This window comes from Aedes albopictus, chromosome 3 (assembly GCF_035046485.1).
Source record: "Aedes albopictus strain Foshan chromosome 3, AalbF5, whole genome shotgun sequence".
NCBI classification, from domain to species: Eukaryota; Metazoa; Arthropoda; class Insecta; order Diptera; family Culicidae; genus Aedes; species Aedes albopictus.
In genome coordinates, this window is record NC_085138.1 from 102,036,780 (window position 1) to 102,061,386 (window position 24,607).

The window sequence follows — 24,607 nt, forward strand, 5'->3', positions numbered from 1 at the left end:
TGTAAGGGTTACACATTTTTGGTGTAGTCTGGAAATTATGCACTTTAGTGCTGAGCGGCGTTAGCGTGTATTCCTGATCTTTAAATTTATTTAGAAATCGATCAAATCAGTTAGGCCCTTATGAAAAATCATTATCGATATGTCCTCTTACAAGTTTTCTAGCTGCCAAATTACATTTCAAGCAGCTTAGGTAGTTACTCTAATCGGAACAGTCTACACCAGGGGTTCTCAAACTTTTTCAGCTTACGACCCACTTTTAAATTTTATAGGATTTGGCGAACAACCAGCACTCATTTTCATAAAAAATCGTCATTTTTCTGCAAATTCGACCTGACTTAAAAAAAATACACTTAATCACTTTCATACGTAAGATTAAGGTACTCAAACGTTCAGCTTCAGTAAACTCTTAGGGGTCTAAAGAATTTGAGATAAGTTTCCAAGCTTCTAATATATTTAAACAGTCTTGCTCAAGGTCTTGCTCCAATCCAATAAAACTGCAGAACTGCCGTTATTCTGCAAAGTGACGTAAGCGCCATTCTAAATTTCGACGTGTTTTAGTGGAAATCTGATGAAATATTAACACTGTGATATGTCTGTGATATTTGGATGCAAGATCTAGTGGTAATCTAGCATCTATGGAAGATAACATAGCGAACTGTCAAGAGTTTGATGAACAATATCCAAAAATGTATCAAAATTGTCAATGTCGCTTTCGTCACTTTGCAGAAGAAGAGCAGAGAACAGATCATACTCTCACACATTCTAGAAAAAAAAAAACAAAAAAAAACTACTATTTTTACAAAGTCTTTTAAGATAGAGTGGCAGTTTAATGCTTCTGCAGAGTTTCAAAGTTTGTAGAATTATAGTGTTACTGAATGGTTAGATGTATCTCCTTGAAATTTCTATTCTCATCCTTCATACACATTTATTTTATTCCTATTTTTTATTGAAATCACTTTTCAGTTGTTCCGATTTCCAAAAAAAAAAAATAGATTATCGACATTCAGCAAAATTTTACCGAAGTTTAGCTTTACTGAACGTCGGTAAAAGTAAGGTTTCTTGTCAAAGTTTGGTAATGTTTGTCCTTTTGTTGATTTTTTGTGTTTCTATTCTTGTTTTAATATTTTAAGGACAGACTTGTTAGAATCCCAAAATGGCCGCCACAATGGCCGACTTTGGGACCTACTCACGATTTCGAGGGCACAAATGTCTTCATAAACAAAACCAGCGCACCTGATCTTCTTATTTTAAGCTTATTACAAGTGAGCAAGAGCAGAATAATGGAATTCAATGTTGTTTGAAGCTTGCTTCTTGAGATTTGTGCGTCTGAAGTTCTGATGCACTGTTAAAGCGGGATTTCAAGACGTTTGTCCTTAACTGCTTGGCGTGTACATCTACACACAGTAAAATCTAGAATGCTTCCCTGATCTCAAGCTTTCTGATTAAAAACTCATAGTTTCAGAATAGATTTTAGAACGCAGACAATCAAAGATTCAAGGTGTACCAGACTAAGACCTTTAATACAAGTTTGAATATAATTAAGGAGAAACCGAATTCTTAGAAATACTGACGATTCTCCAAACGAGTATTTTTATATTGGAAAATGGCTAGCAATATCATTTGACATAATAAAGACATTTATTACAATATCGCCCAAGCCTTCGCGACCCACCAAGAATCAACCCGCGACCCACCAGTGGGTCGCGACCCATAGTTTGAGAAACGCTGGTCTACACCACTTCTAAAGAAGTTTGTCAGAAAAAAGACAGCAACGACAACGGGAGCAGCAGTAGCATCAGAAGCAGCAAGCAGTCCTTAGATCTAGCATAATTACGGAGGCAGGCATTAACATATTTCTTCGATAATAATTTTCGTAATAGTTATCATTAAGCGCAATTTTTCAACGTGTAATGAATAGCTAAGTGGATTTTAATGGGAAGCGGGTTGCGAGGCGCGCGCGGGATGGTTGTTGGATGGATGTTTATGGTTGCAATGGAGAATGGTGAGGATGTAGTCGAAAGGAAGTCACGGTTCGAAGAGGAGTCACGGGAAGGAACAAATCGGCGCCGTAACGAATGCAGTAAGCAGCATGGCGTGGAAGATTTGCAACCGATGGGAAAGTAGGTGGGAGAGATCTCTACTATTCTTCATTACACCAACAAAGCTAGCCATGAAAATGTTTGACACTTCACTGGTCATTTTGACAGACCACACACATGCTCGAAAAAGACAGATAATATATTCTACCTTATCGATCTTGTTGCCGTCCTTTTCATGCTCATGTTACATCTGTCAAAATAACCTGTGAATTGTAAGTCATTTTGAGGTTAGGTTCGTTGCTGTAATAAAGAATTGTGACTGTTAAATATGGACCAAACAGGTCTGTGCCATAAAGAGAGAATTGTGACTGTGTTTAAAGTGTAAATAAGGTCGAAATCAGCTAGTTTATGTAACTAGGTAACTGCTAAAAATTCGCTAATTGTAGCACAACACATCTTATAAGAAAAGCAGAGAGTATGCAACAATTGACGTGTTTTAGCCGTAGAACAGTCGATTCGCACTTCTTTTTCTTGGCGTAATATCACCACTGGGACAAAGCCAACTTCTCAACTTAGTGTTCTAGCTCTTCCACAGTTATTATTTATCACACCAACGAACCTAACCTCAAAACCACTGACAATTCTCAGGTCATTTTGACAGATGTAACATGAGCATGAAAAGGACGGCAACAAGATCGATAAGGTAGAATATATTATCTGTCTTTTTCGAGCATGTGTGTGGTCTGTCAAAATGACCTGTGAAGTGTCAAACATTTTCATGGCTAGCTTTGCTGCCCCCATTCGCACAACAGTCCCATGTGAATAGGAAACCCAGCAAACATGGGACTGTTATGCGAATAGGGGCAGTTTGTTGGTGTAATGAAGAATATCGTGTGGCAGGCACGGAGATACTCCATACCCAAGTAAGCAAAGAAAACTCTCATCATGAAATGTTCTTGGACCGACCGGGAATTAAACCCGTCATCCTCAGCATGGCCATGCTGAATACCTACTCCTTTACAACTGTGGCTAAGACATAACTCAGTGCGGAAAAAAGTTGTTTAGCCTCATTTGAATTTTTAACCTTTAAAACGGACGATCTTCTAGAAATGCAATATCTTCTTTGTTTAAAACCTTTTACCCTTGTTTTTTTTTTAAGTCAAGGCGAGTAGTTGTGCTAAGAAATGCATAGTGACACAAATCCAACATTCTCAACCAAATTTTGTACCCGATGAATCATCACATAACATAGTCTACGGTACTCAAAGCACCCCTAGAAAATTCATGGTACATAAGTTGGGTGATCTAGGTCATCCAAACAACTTTGGAATTATTTTCTTAAGATCTACAACATCTACCATCGTTTGTGTTCACTCTGTTCAAGAAATTTAGTCACGTTGATGTCCATCAGACCTCGCAATGCTACGAGCAACTCGATGTTGTGATAGTTGGACATTCAGTGAAATACAAATGGCCTCTAAACACTTTAAAGTTTGGGTTTCAATCCACATATTGTACCATGCTTTAGTTGTAAAACACATTCGTGGAATTTAGTCTATTCTGCTGATGGAGCCTCAGTACTCAGCTGAAATGCTTTTGGTACGTTCATGGTCAAGGGCGTAGCCAGCTTTTTGGTCAGGGGGGTAAGCACCCTTAGCAAATTTTTGCCTATACTAAAGACTGGACTCGAAAAAAATGAGACACTCAAAATAATGTATAACTTTTGATTGCGTTCACAAAAATAGCTTATTTTTAAACCAAAAATAGCATGTTATGTGTAGTTAATGCCCTAAAAAATTCATCAAAATCGGTTCAGTATTGGCGCAAATATTGTCGATACAATGAAATGTGATTTTGGAAATTTTGGGCTTCCATTTTAAAAATTATTTAAGCTACAACTTGGTTGTTATAATTTGACTGTAAGTTCTTCAAGTAAGTTATAATAAGTGGTGAAAATTTCTTTATAATCGGTTCAGTACTTTTTTTTTAACAATTCAAAACAAAAAAAACGGGGTTTTCAAATTTTGGGCACTTTTTAACATTTTAAAATCAGTGTGCATTATTTTGACTGTAGTATTGGCAACACTGTCCCGATTTTTTTGAAACTTTGACAGTGTAAAATCGTTGTGTTAATCTGTTCTCAATGAAAATTTCAGCCATTTTGATTTAACATTTTAAAAGTTAGAGCAGTTTGAATGTCACTATATCAAAATCCACATCTGCTTATTAATTGTGACATAGTGCTACATATATGGCTATAACTTTTTGAATTGAATTGAATTGAACGAAATTTTGACACAATACATCTACATTAGACCTGTTCACTTTTTTTGACCTACCCGTGCCACATCAAATTATCAATCCACATGCAAAAACAAGTTTTCAGTCCAAAATTGAGCCAAATTGATAAAGGTTTAGAGGTGTATCAAATCGATTTTGTGTTTTTTCGAGCATTTTCACGAAAATGTACTTCAATATCCAGAAAATTGCACCGAAAAGGTACAGAAAACACCGTTAAAATATAGTTAGAACAATACTCTACAGCTTTGCCAAAGACACTACGGTGTTTAAATTACTTATTGCAAAGTTATTCAACAATTTTCGTTGAAAAATCGCCAAAAAATACTATATTTTTACGGGTTTTCATATAAAAGTCATGTGAATTTACATTGTTTTAAGTGACTAATTTAATTAGCTATTGCTCCTATATGTAACGAACATTTCGTCCATACATCATTTTAGTGTAGGAATTCGTTTTCATTGACTAATTATCAAAAGTTTGTCACGTTGATACTAAAAATCGCATAGAGTTGCCAGCACAAAATTAAACAAAGTTACCCATGATTAAAACGTAATTACATTTCTTTGTCGCATCTGCATCAGTTTCAATTTGGTGTAGATGGTTGAGCATGAGACTGCCGATCCGAAGATTCAAGGTTCGAGCCCTGGAATAGGATTTTTTGCGTCTCGATTCAGCTATAAGTTAATGAGACTACACTCTGCATCTCATTGCAATTTGGCATCATAGCCTTGTTTCGAAACCGTAGAGTGCATAGTAAGAATAAAGTTTCCCTTTATCGTGTAGTTGTGTAGCTTGTGGCTAGATAGATGCAAGCATTCTCCACAGTTGTATGATAAAGTTTGCACCCAGAAGCAGTTCCATCATCGTATAGAATTGTTTTAGTTAAATTAATCGGTATCAAACAGATGCCCAATATTTCGTCCAGCTGATCTCGTCGACACGATTTATTGTCAACAAGGTAACTAAATATCTAGCTAGTCCTGGAATGGGCTTAATTGGCAGGTCCCGATCATCATTATTTGGGAAATTGCGTGTAAGTCATGGGCCATGGCTCATGGCAGATTCATCATCCTAACTGCTGCAAAGAAAGAAAAAAAAGTTTATTATGTATTTGAGCTTGAACCTGGTACCTTCTGATCCGCAGGCTCGAGCCTTACCATCTGCACCATTTCTGATACTTAAATCGAAAGACATTAGAATACGATGGCATGACGTCTTAATCATGGGTAGCTTTGTTTTAATTCGTGCTGGTAACTCTGTGCGATTTTTAGTATCAACGAGACATACTTTTGATAATTAGTCAATGAAAACGAATTCCTACACAAAATCGATGTATGGACGAAATGTTCGTTACACAGAGGAGTAATCGCTAATAAATTTAGTTACTTAAAACAATGTAAAATTACATGTCTTTTATATGTAAAAACGTAAAAATATCGTGTTTTTTCGTGATTTTTTAACTAAAATTGTTGAATAACTTCGAAATACGCAATTTAAACACCGTAGTGTCTTCGGCAAAGTTGTAGAGTATTGTTCTAACTATATCCTAACGGTATCTCCGGCATCTTTTCGAAGCAATTTTGTGAATTTCTGAGTAAATTTCTGTGAAAACAGCTAAAAAAACACAAAAAAGATTTGATACACCTTTAAATCTTCATCAATTTGGCTCAATTTTGGACTGAAGACTTGGTTTTACATGTGGATTGATAATTTGATGTGTCACGGAGAATCGGAGAGAAAAAGTTTCAAAGTGAACAGGTCTAATCTACATACATACTTTTTGTACAGAAAAATTTTCATTGAAATCGGTTCTGTATGTTTGGCTTTACAGTTTTAGGTAAAAAATGTGATATTTTTTAAAGTGTTTGTTTGGCCCAAGATTCTCAAATGACTCTTGTTTCGACGATATCTTCGCCAACACTTAACCGATTTTGATGAAATTTTTATGGTATTAGCTACACATAATGTTCTATTTCTGGTTAAAAAGTCAGCTATTTTTGTGCACGCAATCAAAAGTTATACATTATTCTTTGTGTCTCATTTTTTTCAAGTGCAGTCTTTAGCTTCCATATTCATACGCAATACGATGAAATTGAATATAATAAGATGAGGGAATTGTACCATTTGGGCAGGTATACCTATTTTAGGCACTTGCTGCTATAACTAAGTCAAATTCAAATTGATTGATTTGAATTTTTGTACACGGGCCTAATTCTATACACAATTTCAAATCAATCGGTTTGAAATTGACTTAGTTATAGCTGCAAGTGCCCAAAATAGGTAGGGGCATCTGGGGTAATACGCACTGTCGAGGCAAAACGCACCCCCTTTGTTTTTCAGGGATTATCGGTTTTAGAGCTTTGAAACCTTATCAGTCTAATAGAACGTCTTAATAAATGAGCATCTGGAAAATTTTACATACCTGCGTTACGTAATTAGTGAGAAAAATGAATAAAATTGAAAAGCACGATTCTGATTTTCCCGATCGTTTGTCGAATGATTTGATGGTGAAAATCGACCAAACATCTAATGCTGTTGTGTATATTCAGTTCATTGAGGGCAATGCTAAGCATAGGAAAAATAACTTAAACAGTAATCTACGTAAATTATATGTTTTAAACTATTTTATTTTTTGCTATTGATTGGGGCAATATGCACTCCATTGGTTGGGGCAAAATGCACCTATAGAAAACAAGCTGTAATAATATCTATGAGTGCTCTGTAAGTAATCGCAAACAAAATTGAGCTATTGTTTGTCTTAAAACCTTATAAAACATGCATTTTGCCTAAGAAGTAAAAAGATTTCTAAACTCGACGGTGCATCTTGCCTCAATGTTGTGGTGCGTCTTGCCCCTTTGTTTGAGTGCATCCTGCCCCATTGTTGTAGTGCATTTTACCCCGAGCAAGGGTGCATACTGCCCCGCATAAACATACGAAGCCGTAATGTTAGTCTTTACAAAAAACGTTATTTTCAAGAGCTGAACTGTATTAAGGCTGAAATTTTGTTTGGTTTCTCTTAGAATGAAAGTATATGCAATGAATGCATGCATTAACCCGCAAACACCCGGGACGATCTACTTTTGGCAGAAATGCAATATCTTCTTTGTTTTAAAACATTTTACCACAGATTTTATTTTATAGTCAAGGGGAATAGTTGTGCTAAGAAATGCATGGTACCTCCCCCCTTTGCACCCTCCCCCCTTTTGCGGGGAGGCGAAAATATGTGGCTTTTTTTTTTGTATTTTATATAAATTCTTCATGTTTTTGCTAAAATTTCATCGTTTTGCTAATCATCAATAGTTTTCACTGGTCCTAGACATGCAAAGTATTACTACCCATCATAGTCTGTTGAAGTTTTGATCCCAGAGCAATTCTAAGGCCTCCAAAGTACTCTGAAGTTTGTGACACAAATCTGACATTCTCAACCAAATTTTATACACGATGAATGATTACAGAATATTGTCTACGGTACTCAAAAAGCCTCAAAGCACCCCTAAAAAATTCATGGTACATGAATTGGGTGATCTAGGTCATCCAAACTACTCTGGAATTCATTTTCTTAAGATCTAAAACATCTACCATCGTTTGTGTTCACTCTGTTCAAGAAATTTAGTCACGTTGATGTCCATTACACCTCACAATGCTATGAGCAACTTGATTTTGTGGTAGTTGGACATTCCGTGAAATACAAATGGCCTCCAATACACTTTGAAGTTTGGCTTACGATATCTACATACTGTCTCTTGCTTTAGTTGTGAAAATTTTTCGTGGAATGTAGTCTATAGTGCTTTTTTTTTCCTTCTAAACCATAGGGGGATAAATCTGCTCATCAGACACCCTAACAGGAAGGTTAGGGTAGTGTGGGGTTAAGGCCGTCTTCTACAATGCCGGTAGAAGCCAGGACTACTCTCTCCTCGACCCACTAAAACACATTCCTATGGTCGCCAAACCCTACGTCTCTCCGGAACCACCAAGAAGGTATTGCTTCAGAGAGGTCTATAGTGCTGATGGAACCTCAGTGCACATCTATAATGCTTTTGGTACATTCATGGGATATTCCAGGCTTTCCAAACTATTCTGGAATTAGGAACTTCAAGGTCTACAGGCTCTACGCTTGTTTTTCTTCACTCTATCGGCATTATTCTTTCACGATTGTGTCTGTTGCACCTCATTATATTACGAGTATCTGTATTTGTTGCTATTTGGGTGTCCACTTAATCTACGCTACTCTTAGAACCTCAGAGTGCAATTCTGATGACTTAGCAACATTCACTTGGTGATCTAGGTCATCCAAACTATTCTGGAATCAAGACCTTCAAGCTCTACAAGCTCTACTCATGTATATCTTTATTTTATCGATGTACTTCTTCCACGATTACCTCTGTTGTATCTCATAATGTTTTGAGTATTTCTTTGTGTTGCTTGTGCATCCACTGACATACAAATGATCTTTTTATGGTATTTGAAAGTGAAATTGCCCAAGCATTCCTCTAGGCGTTCCTCGGAATTTACTCCAGGAGTCCCTCAGAAATTCATCGTGATGTTCTCCGAGAACATCTAAGAGTTCCTAGGGAATGCCTCAGGACTTCCCGTGAAATTCTTCAGGAGTTTTCCAGCAGTTACTCGAAAATTTATTCAGGAGCTATGCTGGAATTCCTTCAGGAGTTCATCAGGAATTACTTCAAGAACTTTTCTAAAAATGCTGCAGGAGTTCCTCGGGAATTTCTCCAGAAATTCTACGTAGATTCCTACTAGATTTTTTCCAGGGATTCCTTCATGAATTTTATTAGGAATTTATCCAGGGATTCCTCCAGCGATTTCTCTAGAAATTCTTCCAGGGATTCCTTCGAGAATTCCTCCATGGACTCATCAAGGAGTTCAGTCAGGAATTTCTCCAGAGCTCATTCAGGAATTTATCTAAGATTTCCTCCAACAACTAATCCAGGGATTTCTTCAGGATTCAAGGGATTCTTTCAGAAACGCTTCCAGGGGTTCCTCCAGAGTTTTCTCCAGGAATTCTTCTAGGCAATACTCCAAAAATTTCTCCTGAGAATTTCTCCGGGTAATCTTCCCGGGTAATTTCTCCAGAAATTCCTTCAGGAATACCTCCAGGAATTTCTTCATGAATAACTGCTAATTTATATATGAATTCATCAAGGGATTCCTACAGAAATTCCTCCACGGTGTCCTCCAGAAATTCTTCCAGGAGTTCCTCCAGAAATACCTCCAGGAATTCCTCCACAAAATTATCCCAGTATACCTCCAGCAATTCCAACAAGGGTTCTTTCCGGAATTCCTCACAGGGATTCCTCCTTAAATTATTTCAGGAATTCCATCAATCATTCCTCCAGCCTCCAGGGATTCCTCCAGGAATTCTTCCTGGATATACTCCAGGATATATTCCAAAAATTCTTCAAGCAAATACTCCAGGAGTTCTTTCAGGAATTACTCCAGGAATTTCTCCAGGAATGACTCTACGAATTGCTTCTGGAATTACTACAGGAAATCGTCTAGGAATTGTTCCGGGAAACACCCCAGGAATTCCTTCAAGAAATATTCTAGGAATTCTTCCAGGAATTACTACAGGATTTTTTCCAGAAATTCCTTCAATTCCAGTTCTTGCGGGAAATACCTCACATGAATTCGGAATTACTCGCATGAATTACTCCATAAATTCTTACAGGAAATAATTCATGAAATCCTCCAGAAATTAAAAATTGAGCAAAATAAATTCTAAATTTCCTCGCAGTTCAAGGAAATCCTTGAGAAATTCCTCTAAGAATTTCCCTGCGAAACTCTTTAAAACTTCCTTCACAAATTACTATATGCATTTTTGCATAAAGTAGTCCAGGAATTCCTCCAGGGTATTCTCCATAAATTTCTTCAAGAAATTCTTGAGGAAATTCTTGGAAGTATTCTTGTAGGAATTCTTGGAGGAATTCCTGAAAAAAATCTTCTAGGAATCCCTGGAGAAATTCCTAGAGAGATTCTTGGGGGATTTCCTGAAGGAATTCTTAAAGGAATTCTCGGGGATATTCCAATAGGCATTTCTGGAGGAATTTCTGAAGGTATTTATTGAAAAACCCTGGAGGTTTTCCTAGAGAAATTTATAAAGGAATCCTTGGCCAAATTGCAGGACGGATTCCTGGAGGAACTTTGACATAAATATTGAAGCAGGTCTTGGGGAAATTCTTATTAGAGTTCCTGTTGGACTTCTTGAAAAAAATTCTGAAAGAATTCCTTGAAGGAATTCTCGGTGGAATCCCTGGAGTTGTCCCGTTAGTATTTTCTTGAGAAAAGGTTTTCTGAAGAATCTAGGAGGTATTCATAAAGGAATTTCTGGAGGATTTTTTAATTTCTGGGATTTCTGGAGAATTTTTTAAAATTTTTGAAGGAATTTCTTGAAAAACCTCTGGAGGAATTTCTGGCGAAATTCCTGAAGGGATTATTGGCAGATATATTAGAGGGGTCTCTAGTAAAATTCTTGGGGAAGGTACAGTAGGAGTTTTTGGAATTCCTGGATTGATTCTTGGAAGAATTCTAGACAGATGTCTTGGAGGAATTTCTGAATGAATTCTTGAAAAAATTCCTTCTGAAGGAATTTCTGGAGAAATTTCTTGCTGGTGGAATTTACCGCTGCAGGAATCCCTGGAAAATTTCCTGAAGGAACTCTTGGGAAAACTTCCTTGATGAGTTTTTAGGGAACGCATGAAGAAATCCTTGGGAGACTCCCGTGAAATCCTCGAGGAATTTCTGGCGGAATTCCCGAGGAACTCCTGCAGGATTTTTCGAAAAGTTTTTGAAGTAATTCCTGAGGAACTCCTGAAGGAATTCCAGCATAGCTCCTGAATAAATTTTCGAGAAACTGCTGGGAAACTTCTGAAGAATTTCACGAGAAGTCCTGAGACATTCCCTAGGAACTCTGTAACATCTTAAGGGTTTGCACATTCCTTTCATGCATTTAGAACACGGAAAATCACATTTCCTCACATTTATTTATCTGTTTTTTTTTTCTTGCATTCTTCATCTCTCTATGCTAACTTCCCTAATCGTATCTTCCCTAACGTTTCGTGCACCATCTTCCGCATCCATGAAGCAACAGCGTACCCAGTCCTGCTGACGTTCTTCTTTCCGCCGCCTCGGTGTCGCCGGAAATGCCACGAGACTTGTTCCCGAACCCATCTATCTGCCGATAATGTGGTCTAGGGTAACGGTCGAATTTTGGACCCCCCCCCTAATCCGCACTAAACTCTTCATGCTGTAAGTGATTTGACTACATCCTCGACCACATCTAGCTTGCTTCCCGAGCCGGCTACTACTGCCGACCCGTAGAAAAGTTCTCGAACCGGACCTCGCTTCGACCGACGATACGATTTCTGCTACGCTGCACAAGAATGAGATAATTGCTCACCAGAGAACCGACGCTAGTCTCATCTTTCTGCTTCTCTCATCGGCGTGCGTGGTGTGCTTCACCCGAAAGCTCTCTGGCCACATCTTGATCGTACGTCTTGTTCGCCAAAGTCGGCGATAGAACTAGTGATCAACGTTGTCGCGCTGTCGTGTAGATGACGGAGTATGTGTGGCCGAACTGTCGCCTGTATTGAACTGAGGTATATGTGGTTTTGGTTGATGATGGATAGAATCGACGGATTTGTTGCAGGGGCTCTCAACACGTGGTGCACGAATCATTTCATTGTCTATGCTCGAAATCTAGGAGTTTTTTTCTTATTCACATTTCAAACGTAACAACTCGTAGAGATATTCTCGGAGAACATCACGATGTATTCCAGAGGGACTCCTGGATGAATTTCCGAGGAACGCCTAGAGGAATTCTTGGGTAATTTCCGACACTTCCAAATACCATAAAGAACATTTGTATGACAGTGGATGCACAAGCAACACAAATACTTAACAAATTATAAGATACAACAGAGGTAATCGTGGAAGAAGTACATTAATAAAATTAAGATATACAAGAGTAGAGCTTGTAGAGCTTGAAGGTCTTAATTCCAGAATAGTTTGGATGACCTAGATCACCAAGTGAATGTTGCTAAGTTATCAGAATTGCACTCTGAGGTTCTAAGAGTAGCGTAGATTATATTTCACAAGCATTCGCTACAATAGAAATATCCTAAGATTTACAGATATTGCGACCCATACTTCAAAATACATTGGGTCCATTTGTATGCCAGTGGACACCCAAATAGCAACAAATACAGATACTCGTAATATAATGAGGTGCAACAGACACAATCGTGAAAGAATAATGCCGATAGAGTGAAGAAAAACAAGCGTAGAGCCTGTAGACCTTGAAGTTCCTAATTCCAGAATAGTTTGGAAAGCCTGGAATATCCCATGAATGTACCAAAAGCATTATAGATGTGCACTGAGGTTCCATCAGCACTATAGACTACATTCCACGAAAAATTTTCACAACTAAAGCAAGAGACAGTATGTAGATATCGTAAGCCAAACTTCAAAGTGTATTGGAGGCCATTTGTATTTCACGGAATGTCCAACTACCACAATATCAAGTTGCTCATAGCATTGTGAGGTGTAATGGACATCAACGTGACTAGGTTTCTTGAACAGAGTGAACACAAACGATGGTAGATGTTTTAGATCTTAAGAAAATGAATTCCAGAGTAGTTTGGATGACCTAGATCACCCAATTCATGTACCATGAATTTTTTAGGGGTGCTTTGAGGCTGTTTGAGTACCGTAGACAATATTCTGTAATCATTCATCGTGTATAAAATTTGGTTGAGAATGTCAGATTTGTGTCACAAACTTCAGAGTACTTTGGAGGCCTTAGAATAGCTCTGGGATCAAAACTTCAACAGACTATGATGGGTAGTAATACTTTGCATGTCTAGGACCAATGAAAAATATTGATGATTAGCAAAACGATGAAATTTTAGCAAAAACATGTAGAATTTATAAAAAATACAAAAAAAAGCCACGTATTTTCGCCTCCCCGCAAAAAGGGGGAGGGTGCAAAGGGGGGAGGTACCATGCATTTCTTAGCACAACTATTCTCCTTGACTATAAAAAAAAATCTGGGGTAAAATGTTTTAAAACAAAGAAGATATTGCATTTCTGCCAAAAGTAGATCGTCCCGGGTGTTTGCGGGTTAAACCAATAAATTATTGCCTTTTTATATGCATCTTCCTTAAGTGGTGCGTATTACCCCAGAATCCCCTACACCTTCCCAAATGGTACAAGACCCTATATTCCAAAAGCGTTATTTAATCCTTCAGCAGTCACGCTGTTGTATTTTGTACAATAAGGAGTGTATCGGAAATTAACTATAAACATTCAGGATGCTCTATCTCGAAGCATGTTTGGTCTTATCATTTCGGTTCTTCTATCAAATCTTCACAATATAGTCAAGCTTAGAACAGCCTGAAAAAATTTGAAAAATGTTTAGCATTATTGAAAATATTGTAGAATGAATACATCTCGCAAATTAAAGTTTTGGACAAATTGTTGTTTTTTAAAGATTTTTCAGCGTTTCAATAATCTGTAGCGAATAAAACTTGTACGGCGAAAAATCCAAAAAATATTAATTATTGTTAGCAGTTATGTACACATAACATATCACCGAACACCAACTTAAAAAACAATGTATATGATCGAAAAACCCTCAACATTTAAAAAAATGGCTTATCCTAAAAAAACACTATTTTTTGTCGAACTTTGACAGTCTGTTTTAAATATCTTCAAAGGTTATACAATTCCGTTCTCTACTAAAGCTACCTCGTCGTTAAGTTTAAAAACATTTCCAATTAAAAAAAAATGAATTATTAATTTGATGTATTTTTTATTTGCGTAATCGTGCTTTGAATGAGCATCAAAAAATGGGGTCCCTGAAAAATGACCTTTTTTCATTTTTAAGAATTGCGTTAAAATGGAGTCGAATTTTTTTTTGGAAATAATTTTTTACCTATATTATGAGCAATCTGGGAAAGAATATATTTGCGCTAAAATATTTAAAAAAAATCCATTTTTTCTGCAATTTCAAATTTTTAAGAGGTGTCCAAAATTTCAAGATCATGCGTTTAAATTTTGAGATTGATGTCCATGTAAAATAATTATTTTTACAAAAGCAAAAGTGTCATTCCTTTTTCTGAGGATTTATTTATTTATTTATTTATTTATTTATTATTAACATCAACAGACATCTTATGCCCCAATGATGGCCTCTTATAACTAATACATATCTATAAAAACTAAAAACAAAACTGCATTTAAAATACAAGACAAAACAGGAACAAAAATGCGCAAAAGTCAAATACCGTAACAAAAAAAAAACATATAAAATCACAGTTCGTTATTGTTCGTAAAATATCTGCGGAATATTTGGCGCATCGTTTGGCGGGACAAGTGGAAGTCGAAAAGGTGGCCAACTCTATTGAACGCACGTTCCAATCCAATCAGCGACGTGTGTTGACCGTAATTGGTTCGTCGGAAAGGCAATCTAAGCATCGCGTTGCTCCGAAGGGCCCTAGGACGAACGTTCAAGTCAACCGCTTCCAGAATGGCAGGGCAATCGACTCTTCCTTGCAAAGTGTCGGCAATAAGCATAGCCTTTGCCATATCCCTGCGCGATTGGAGAGTTTCGAGTCGAATCAACTGACATCGATTGTTGTAGCTTGGTAACCGGAGCGGATCACGCCATGGAAGCAGACGGAGCGCATAGCGGATGAAACGATGCTGCACTGATTCGATTCTGTTAGAACCATTCTGATAATGCGGATACCAAACAGCAGAGCAGTATTCGAGGGTTGAACGGACCAAGGAGCAATACAGGGATTTTAAACAGTAAACGTCGGTGAAGTCCTTGGCGATGCGAAAAATGAATCCTAAGGTCCTGGACGCTTTGTCAACGATATATGCGACATGGTGCTTAAACGTAAGCTTAGTATCCAGGATTACTCCAAGATCTTTCACTTGATCGATGCGTTGGATTGTTGCGTCACGGAGCTTGTAGTTGAACTGAATTGGTTGGCTTATTCGGGAGAACGAGGTCACCGAACATTTACTTGGGTTCACAACCATCCGATTTAATGCGCACCATGTTGCGAAAGAATCGATATCTTTATATAGTACCAACAAAAATAAAATTATTTATAACTCGAATAAATTATTTTGTAGGATGTTTTGAACATATATAGTTAATTTCCGATACACTCCTTACGTTAAAAAAAACTCGCCTGATCTACATAAATCAACGTGGTGCTGGTAGCGGTGAGCAATTTCTGGAAGATTAAGGATTTTTAGGACTAGAATTTCCTGGTTCCTGTATGAGTTCTTTTTAAATTATCTTCCAATACTATTTGCTGGAGTAATTCCTCTAAAAATTCTTGAAATAATTAAAAAAAAATCATCAGGTAAACCTGGAGAAATTTTTAGGTACATCCCTGAAAAAATAATTGGAGGATTTCTAAAATTTCCTAAGAAATTCCTGAATGAATTTTTGAAGAGAATCTGAGAGGAATTTCTGAAGAAATAATTTGAGGAATTCCCGGAAAAATCCCAGGAGCAATTTCTACAGGAATGCCTGGAGCAAGCCCTGTAGAATCCCTGGAGGAATTCCCGGAGCAATCTCTGGATAAATTTCTGAAAGTATACCTGTGGGACGAATATCTAGAGAAATATCTGAAGAGATCTCATGAGGAAATCCTAGAAAAAAATCCTAGATAAATTTCTGGAGGATTCCTTGGAGGAATTCTGGGAGGAATCCCTAGAAAAAAAAAATCAGAAGCAATCTTCCTAGAATTCCTAGAGGAAATCATAGAGAAATTTCAGAAGGAATCCTTGGGGGAGTTTTTGGAGAAATTCCTGAAGCAAATTTCTTGGAAAATCTTTAGAGAGAGTCCTGGAGCGACTTCTGAACACATTCCAGACGTAATTCTAGGAAGAATTTTTGAATAAGACCCAACAGGGAATCCTGGAGAAATATCTTGGATGAACTCTTGGAGCAATCTCTCGAAAAATTACTGGAGAAATCTCCAGAGGAATTCAGGGAGGAATTGCTGGAGAAATTTCTGAAAATATCCCTTGAAAAATTCTAGGAGGATTTCCTGGAAGAACCCTTGGAGAAATTTATGGAGGATTCCCTGGAGGATTATCCGGAGGAACCCCTGAAGTAATTCCTGGGCGAATCCCTGAAGGAATTCCCGGAGGAATGTCTGGAGCAATCTCTGAAAAAATCCTGATAGTATTCCTGGAAGAATCTCTGAAGAAATACCTTAAGGATTTTCTAAAGAAATGAAGGATCTTTAGTCTTTCTGAAGGATGCCCAGAAGCAATTTGTAGAGAATTTCCTTTAGGAATTCCTGAAAAAAATCCTGGGGTGTTTTCTGCAGGAATTCCTGGATAAAATCCTGGAGGAATTCCTAACGGTATTCCTGTGGGACGCCCCCCTCCCCTGCTCCCCTTTGGCTACGCCCATGTTCATGGGATATTCCAGGCTTTCCAAACTATTCTGGAATTAAGACCTTCAAGGTCTACAGGCTCTACTCTTGTTTCTTTTCACTCTATCGGCATAATTCTTTCACGATTGTGTCTGTTGCAACTCATTATAGGGTATGTGTTCCATCATTAATCTCACGCTCCCATATTCATCCTAATCGAAAACAAGCGATTACGGCACCGATTGATTCCGTTCTTTTTGTTTTCATGGGTGCTCACTTCTAACAAAAAATACAAAAATAAGAAACAAAACAAACAGCGCTTCAATCCTTTGTTTTTCGTAGGATGAAAATGGGAGCCACATGCTTAAGAAGGGAACCAATACCCTATTACGAGATTCTCTATGTGTTGCTATTTAAGTGTCCAGAGGCATACATATGGACCTAATGTTTTTTGAAGTATGGGTCGCAATATCTGTACATCTTGAGATATTTTTATTGTAGCGAATTGTCGAGGCATATAATCTTTGAGCCTCAGAGTGCAATTCTTATAACTTAGCAACATTCACTTGGTGATCTAGGTCATCCAAACTTTTTTGGAATTACACCTTCAAGCTCCACAAGCGAGAGACGACCAGCCAAGGGCTGAAAGTCTCTTAAATAAAGACAAATCAATCAATCTCCACGAGCTTTACTCTTGTTTCTCTTTACTTAATCTATATGTAATTCTTGTACATCCACTGACATATAAATGATCTTTATGGTATTTTGAAGTTTCGAAAATTTCCTAAGAATTCTTCCAGGCCTTCTGGTTGGGATGCGACTAGGATGATTTTGCTTCGGAATGTTGGCTTTGCAGTCTTTTGGGGAATCGAAAACACTAGTTTATGATTTTTCCCGACGTTTCGGTCCGTATGGGACCTTTTTCAAGGGTTCTAAAATATAATTATTCAACTATCAATACAAAATTTTAAACATTTAATTAGTTTTACAATTTACCAATCGCTCAAGGTTTCCTAGTCAAGATGGCTTTGCTAAACTCAAAAATGTCATGCGGAAGTTTTGGTCTAAATGGAAGATTCAAAGGTCAATTTTCATTTTATACATATTTGTTGTCCTGCACTGTACTCACATAGATTGAGTCCGTTCGGTTTTCAACCGTCGTGATGCGGACAATCTCCTACCTATCGGGCGGTCTAGAATTCGGTCCCTGTTTTTGGAATCTTCCACCATTGCTTTTCGCATGATATTCTTTTTGTTTGTGTGAGTCACTTTCTCTCTGTTTAGTTTAGTGTGTGTCTTAACTATCTAACCCTGAGAAGATTCTCTCATCTATCTATTTTGTTTTGATCGTCATCTTCTACTCGTCGTCTCGTTTTTCAGTAAATGTAATAGTCCGGCATGGAGATTGTCAGTGTCTGTGCGTTTGTTTACAGTATTGTTAGTGTTGTATATGTGGCAACTTTCAAGAATGTGTAGATTGTTTGTTTTGAATGTCCTATCTATGATGTTTGTTTCGTCTAGCTTAAAATTATGGTCCATCGTTGCTGCATGGTTAACAAGTGCCGTTTTTTCCCTCACCCAGCTAACCTCCGCGTCTTCGTTTGTATACTCTTTGTCTAGTAGTGTTTTTAGCTTTTTCAAGTTTGATCTATGTCCAGATATTCTTTGTTTTAGTTTTGTACTGGTCATTCCTATATAGCATGCCTCACAATCTGCGCAGTCTATTTTGTAAACAACGTTGCTTTGTTCGGTGTTGGGTGTTTTGTCTTTTACCGACGGAAGAAGAGACCCAATTGTTTTGTGTTGTCTGTTTGCTATTTTTATCCCTGGGTAGTCCCTTTTTAGTGTTTTGGTTATTTGTTGTGTTAATCCGTCAATGTTTGTGAGCGAGTAGAATTTCATTTCGTCTTGGTGTGTTTCTGTCTCGGTTTCTGTTCTACTCACGTCCATAGCTGTATAGGCCTTCCTCGAAAATTCTTCCAGGAACTTCTCGGAAATTCATCATGATATTCTCCGAGAAAACCTCTATGAGTTCCTTGCAAATGCCTCCAGGACTTCCCGTAAAATTCTTCACTAGTATCTCGGCAGTTTCTCGGAAATATCTTCAGGAACTATGCTAGAATTCCTTCAGGAGTTAGTTTTCCAGGGATTCCTCCAGCGATTACTCTAGAATTTATTCCAGTGATCCCGTAAGGGATTCTTTCAGGAATATTATCAGGGATTCCTTCACGAATTCCTCCATAGATTCCTCCATGGACTTATCCAGGAAGTCCTCCAGAACTCCTTCAGGAATTCATCTAAGATATCCTCCAACAACTAATCCAGGGATTTCTTCAAGAATTAATTCCGCAAGCGATTCTCCAGAAACTCCTTCAGGGATACTCTCAGAGTATCCTCAAGGGATTCCTCCAGGTAATTTCTCCAAAAAATCCTCCAGGACTTTCACCACGAAAACCACCAGGAATTTCTCCATGAATAACTGCTAATTCATCTGGGAATTCGTCAAGGGATTCCATCAAAAATTTCTTTATGGTGTTCTCCAGAGTTTGGTATTGATATAGTATTTGATGATTTAGCAGTATAAATCTGAAGAACAAGTATAATTTATTGTACAATTTAATAACAAGCTTGATTGCAAATACAGCACTTGAAATTTTGGTATGCTATTATTATTTAAACAACAACACTTTTTATTTAATATTTTGTCTGTGGACTCAGTTATTATTGAATTTAGCGAAGACTCGAACCACCAGTGGCTCAATGGTCTAGGGGTATGATTCTCGCTTTGGGTGCGAGAGGTCCCGGGTTCAAATCCCGGTTGAGCCCGGAACCTTTTTTTTACTGATAAAAATGAGAACATTGCATTTCGTAAAACGGTATTGAACAAGCTATTGAAAAAAAAAATATAATCTGATTAAGGGCATACAAACTAAAAGGAATGTCTTTAAATATTTACCTAAAATGTGACAAAGGAATCCACCTTAGGAAATCATAAATTAAACTTGAAAACAGCATAAAAATAAAAACAATTAACTTTATGTACTCCAAGGCTATTTTCTTCACGGCACTAAATCTCGCCAGTTTTTTTTTTTTTCGAAGTAACAAGAGGGTGTAGTTTGCAGGCAAACTTCCTACACCCAAAGAACAATCAACTGTTCCATCCCCAAAAGTTCCATAAGGAAGCAATAAGTAATTTAAGAAGAATGTCGCCAGGACACTCTCCGGCAACGACGACGACGATGACGACGGCAAACGACAATCGCCTTGCCTTGTCTAATTATGAATATCATTAGCATATCTGCCACAACCCCTGTCCTTGGCAACTTCCAAGTCCTTCGCTAAATTTTTCCGGGGGTGTGGTGTGAATTATTCTTTTTCTTTTTTCTTTTCATTTTTGTTTTCATTAAAGGGGACCGACCAAAACTATGGCCTGGCCAACCGGAATCCGCGGGCCAAAACGATAAACGATGACAGTGTCATAATCGAGCGGAAGGCCAATCAAGATTAACATTTATCATTGCGGGATTAGGAAGCGACCCTTTGGCGCGCGTTATTGTTTTCTTTTCCTGAACCCGGAGGACCCTTTTTCTCATTTTGTGAGAGGTAAAAAAAAATTCGCTACTCGATAATGAAAAGAACAAAAGCATTCCCGAAACAAATTACGAACAACAGAGATGAGAGCAAGAAAATTAAAAACCCCTCAGGAATTTTACACACTCGAAAACGGTTTTCTCCGTCCTGTCTCACCTATAACCAACTCGCATTGGCACAGGGAATAACGTTTCGCTATGGAAAGGGGAGGAGTTGAACTTCAACCAACTGACAGACTGAAGTATGTAGGTATATGAGGAACCAACACTTTACTTTGATGGCTGGGCGGTCCATCGTACATCGTTTGGTAGTAGGTTATGCCATGCCGTTGGATTGTACGAGAGGATGAAAAAGCTAAATAATTCTAGTGGTATTGGATAACGCATGTTGCATCGTAATTGGATTAATTAAAAAATACTTCGATTTTATGATGAGGTAAACGTACCAATGGTAGTGGTACCACTAGCTCAGGGGCAGTGGTACCATCAAAGATGGTTAGAAGGTTCCTTGCTGCCCGTGTAGCTGCCGGCTTAGAATAGCACTACGGACCACCTGTTCCGGGGGTAAAAGTCCACCAAACAGGTAACCCCAATCCAAGGTGTCAGGCGACCCGTGCTGAGGGATGAATGGTTGAGGGGGTTTAAAAGATGCTCGATCTTTAACGGAGCCCGTAGCGTGGGTAGATCGCCTTTTTGGGTTGCGTTGCGGTGATAGATCTACCAAACCGAAATCTAGTATCGTCCTATTTTTCAATTTTGGAATATGTGTTCTGGTAATTCAAGGAATTATAGTATTTAGTCCTTACTACTGGTGTTTTGGTGACTTCCAGTTTTTGAATAAAACTGAGTTTACCAACTTTATTTTGCATATAGTTAAAAACCTCACCATCTGAGGCTAAACTCAATGCAAAGGAAATCAAATTGGGTTAGGGATCCATGTATGTACTAACTCTTCGAAGACTGGAAAGTGCTAGTACGCAAGGAACATACTAGAATCCTTATTACTGAACACATGTTCCATTATTGGAATGATATTGCTGCTAATGTTAAAACCCGGGTCCTAAACTTCCTACTGGGGAGAATTTAGCAGTAAAACAAGGGTGATGCTAGGTTTCCGATGCATGGCCAATATCAGTACTTTTGTTTTGTTTTCTAAGAAAACAAAACAAAAACTGTATCAAAATCGATACTTTATTGCCCCTCAATGGCAATTGAGTAATGCGACATGCACTACACTAATTATACGGGTAATGTCACAATAGATCTAAAAACTGGTCGCAGTGACAAACCCGAACAGGAATAGAAAAAAAACATCTTTGCACATAACATAAGTGGAACTTCATAGCCAGAGCGAAGGAAAAAGTTGTATCATTTTCCAGCACGCAAAACTGGTATATCTTTTATAAAAGGCGTCGAACTGTCATTTATTTTGGTAAACAAAGAACATCTGATCCAACCAGTATTCCAGTTTTTGCAAAGAATGCAGGAACGAAGATTGACATCTGAGACATGCGCAAAATTAGCTGCTGGAAATCCACTTATTCATTTTGTCATAAATTCATTGAAATCTTCGAAATAACAGATCCACGTTTCAGATATCGATCGTTCTTTATACTTAGTGATAGAAAACGTGTTTTTGAGTTTAGTTTACAAAGTTTTATCACAATTTATATCATGTTTTAGACCTCCACTAATGAAAAATGAAAAATGGTATGGCAAAAATGTTATAACGCATTGACGTTTCGATGCCCTGTATATCAGAGTACGGAATCGAAAAGGCATCAAATTTTTGAGCCAGAGTTCCACTTATGTTATGTGATTTTTGGGTCACTACCATTGGTACAATCACCCCATCATAAAAAAAAACATTCATACTCACCAGGGCCGGATTTACACATGTGGGGGCCCGGGGCCACAGCGTTGTGGGGGCCCTGTATAAAGAAGATAAATTTTACCCATATAACATGAAAAAAAAAACTATAAAATAGGGTAACCAATATAATTTGGACCCCCATATATTTTGGACCCCCTGGGTCGTATTATCACAACCTACACAGGTTTAATGATGAGATGATGGAAATTTTTAGAATCATTCGCTAAATAAGATTGCTGTGCACGGGCAGCAATCATTCCCTCACTGGAAATATCCTTGTTTGCATTGAAATTTATTTTTGCCAATCTCGTCATCCGTGCGAGTGTTGCATCATGTTTACAAAAAGAGATTGCGGTGCTGATGTAAACAAAAACGTTTATCATTCTAGCGCATTAAATTCGGAAAGTTCGTCTAATCAGCCTTTGTTAATCAAGTAAGTAGGATGTGATCCAGCATATTCAAGCGGCAAATTCTTCCAAATAAGTTTCTAACGAGTTTAAACACCGGGTGTCCAAAATATATTGGGGTGTTCAAAACAGTGAAAACTGATGCTTCAAAAATCAGTTATTTTCATCAAATTTTTAGCCAGAAATGACCTTGTGGGTATTTTTAACGGGCAGTGAAGGCTTTTACGAATATACTAACATCATCATTATGTGTAAATGCCTTCATAATCTGTTTAATTTTCACTTAAATTAAAACTAATGTCCTCTAGGGGTCCAAAATTCAACCGTTGCCCTATTAATCTTTTTTGTAAATATGTTAGTTAAGGTATTAATGTAGTTGTGGAAGATTGCCAATAAGCAGAACTAGGAAAAATGTCAATTTCCATTGAATTATTTATAACAGACCTAAAATTCTAGCGTGAAAGTAATGATAATTATATAAAGTTAACAATTCTTTTCAAGAGTACATTCGCCACATTGGATCCCAGATTTAATCGAAATTCTAGCCAGAGTTCATAGAGAAACTACAAGAATTTATAGCTGAAATGTTCAAGAAATTTCGAGTAAAATTTGTAGCGTTATCGATGGAGTCGTTTTTGTGAAATCCAATGAAAATTTATATTGGATTTCTGCTGCTATCTCTGGAGAACTTGCTGGTCGATCACCATAAATAAGGAACACTTAACAAAAACTTGTTCTAACGCGACTGTTAGGGAAGGTTTTGGCGGCCTTTCAAAAGAATTTTCCACATTACTCTGGTATCACAGAGAATATTCTTATTGAAAATGCTAAAGAAATTTTGGAGGAAGTTTATGATAAGTTCCTGAAGGAATTTTTCACTCCATTTTCAATTAAATTTTCTATTAAATTTCTTAAAAATTTTAAGCAAAAAACAGCAGAAAGTTTTTAGCCATTTTCTCTACAAATTTTTACTGAAATTTTCTCAATCCATTTCGTTTGGAGTTCGCCATGGATTTCTACTCAAAAAGAAAGACTGAAACTTTTCACAATAATCTGCCTTAAATTCATGCTAGATTTCCTCTAAGAAATGATTCAACAGATTTGGTATTCTCCGATTTAAGTAAGTCATAAGCAGTCTAAGTAAAATCAAACACAAGAGTTCCAAAAACAATTCTAAATCCTTTGATTCTTTCAAGAACTTTGTAGAATATTCTTCAAAATGTTTTCAAAAACAGTAGACAGAAAAAAAAAAACAAATCAAGCAGAAACTGTATTACTCTGTAACTGTACTTTATAGAGGTTGGGAATTCCTCTAGAACTTAGTTGTATATTTTTTTCAGGATATCCGGTGATTTTTCTTAAGCAAATGCACAACAAAAATAAATGTTAATATATTTTGGAGGCAAAATTTAAATTTTATGAATAGATGGACAAATATTGCAGTTACTCAAAAGAATCACAACATATCACATACATCTTGCAGTAGACAGTGATTCGAAGTTCTTATGACAAAAATCGTATCAAGAGATATTTCTTGCACTACTTTTTTTTCTTGCTTTACATTTTTTTTCGTGAAGTTGAATTTTTTGGGGGCCCCTAAAATGTGGGGGCCCGGGGCCCTGGCCCCCCTGCCCCCCCCTTAAATCCGGCACTGATACTCACAGCAACACATCTACATGACTTATTCAAATTATGACTTATATGTAACACTGAATCTGAAACTCGTCACATCACTCGGGGCGTAAACCGAATTGGACGTAAAAAAACAGAGCACTTACCAATTTCCATTGAAATACAAATACTGCATGCTAGTTTACATTCTCCATATGTTCGGAAAAGTTAGTTTGGATCACAGCTGGCAACACTGATCGATCTATATAAGACCACCCATTCTGGAGGTGTTGCCAGTTAACATTAACTAGTAAAGTTTCAGCTTCTCTTTCTCGAGATCGAAAGCAGAATGTAATGTATCGTCTT

General features: G+C 37.4%; 1 long non-coding RNA gene and 1 other non-coding gene across 2 annotated transcripts; one reads left to right on the forward strand and one right to left on the reverse strand.

The window, feature by feature from the left end:
* Positions 1-17,641: 17,641 nt before the first annotated feature.
* Positions 17,642-18,151, reverse strand: LOC134291973 (uncharacterized). The gene is made up of 2 exons (XR_009999387.1): positions 17,890-18,151; positions 17,642-17,824 (listed from the first exon to the last, which is right to left on the reverse strand). It is a non-coding gene; the product is annotated as an uncharacterized LOC134291973 (long non-coding RNA).
* A 1,363-nt stretch (positions 18,152-19,514) lies between these two features.
* Trnap-ugg (transfer RNA proline (anticodon UGG)) lies at positions 19,515-19,586 on the forward strand. The gene has a single exon. It is a non-coding gene; the product is annotated as a tRNA-Pro (tRNA).
* Positions 19,587-24,607: the final 5,021 nt, after the last annotated feature.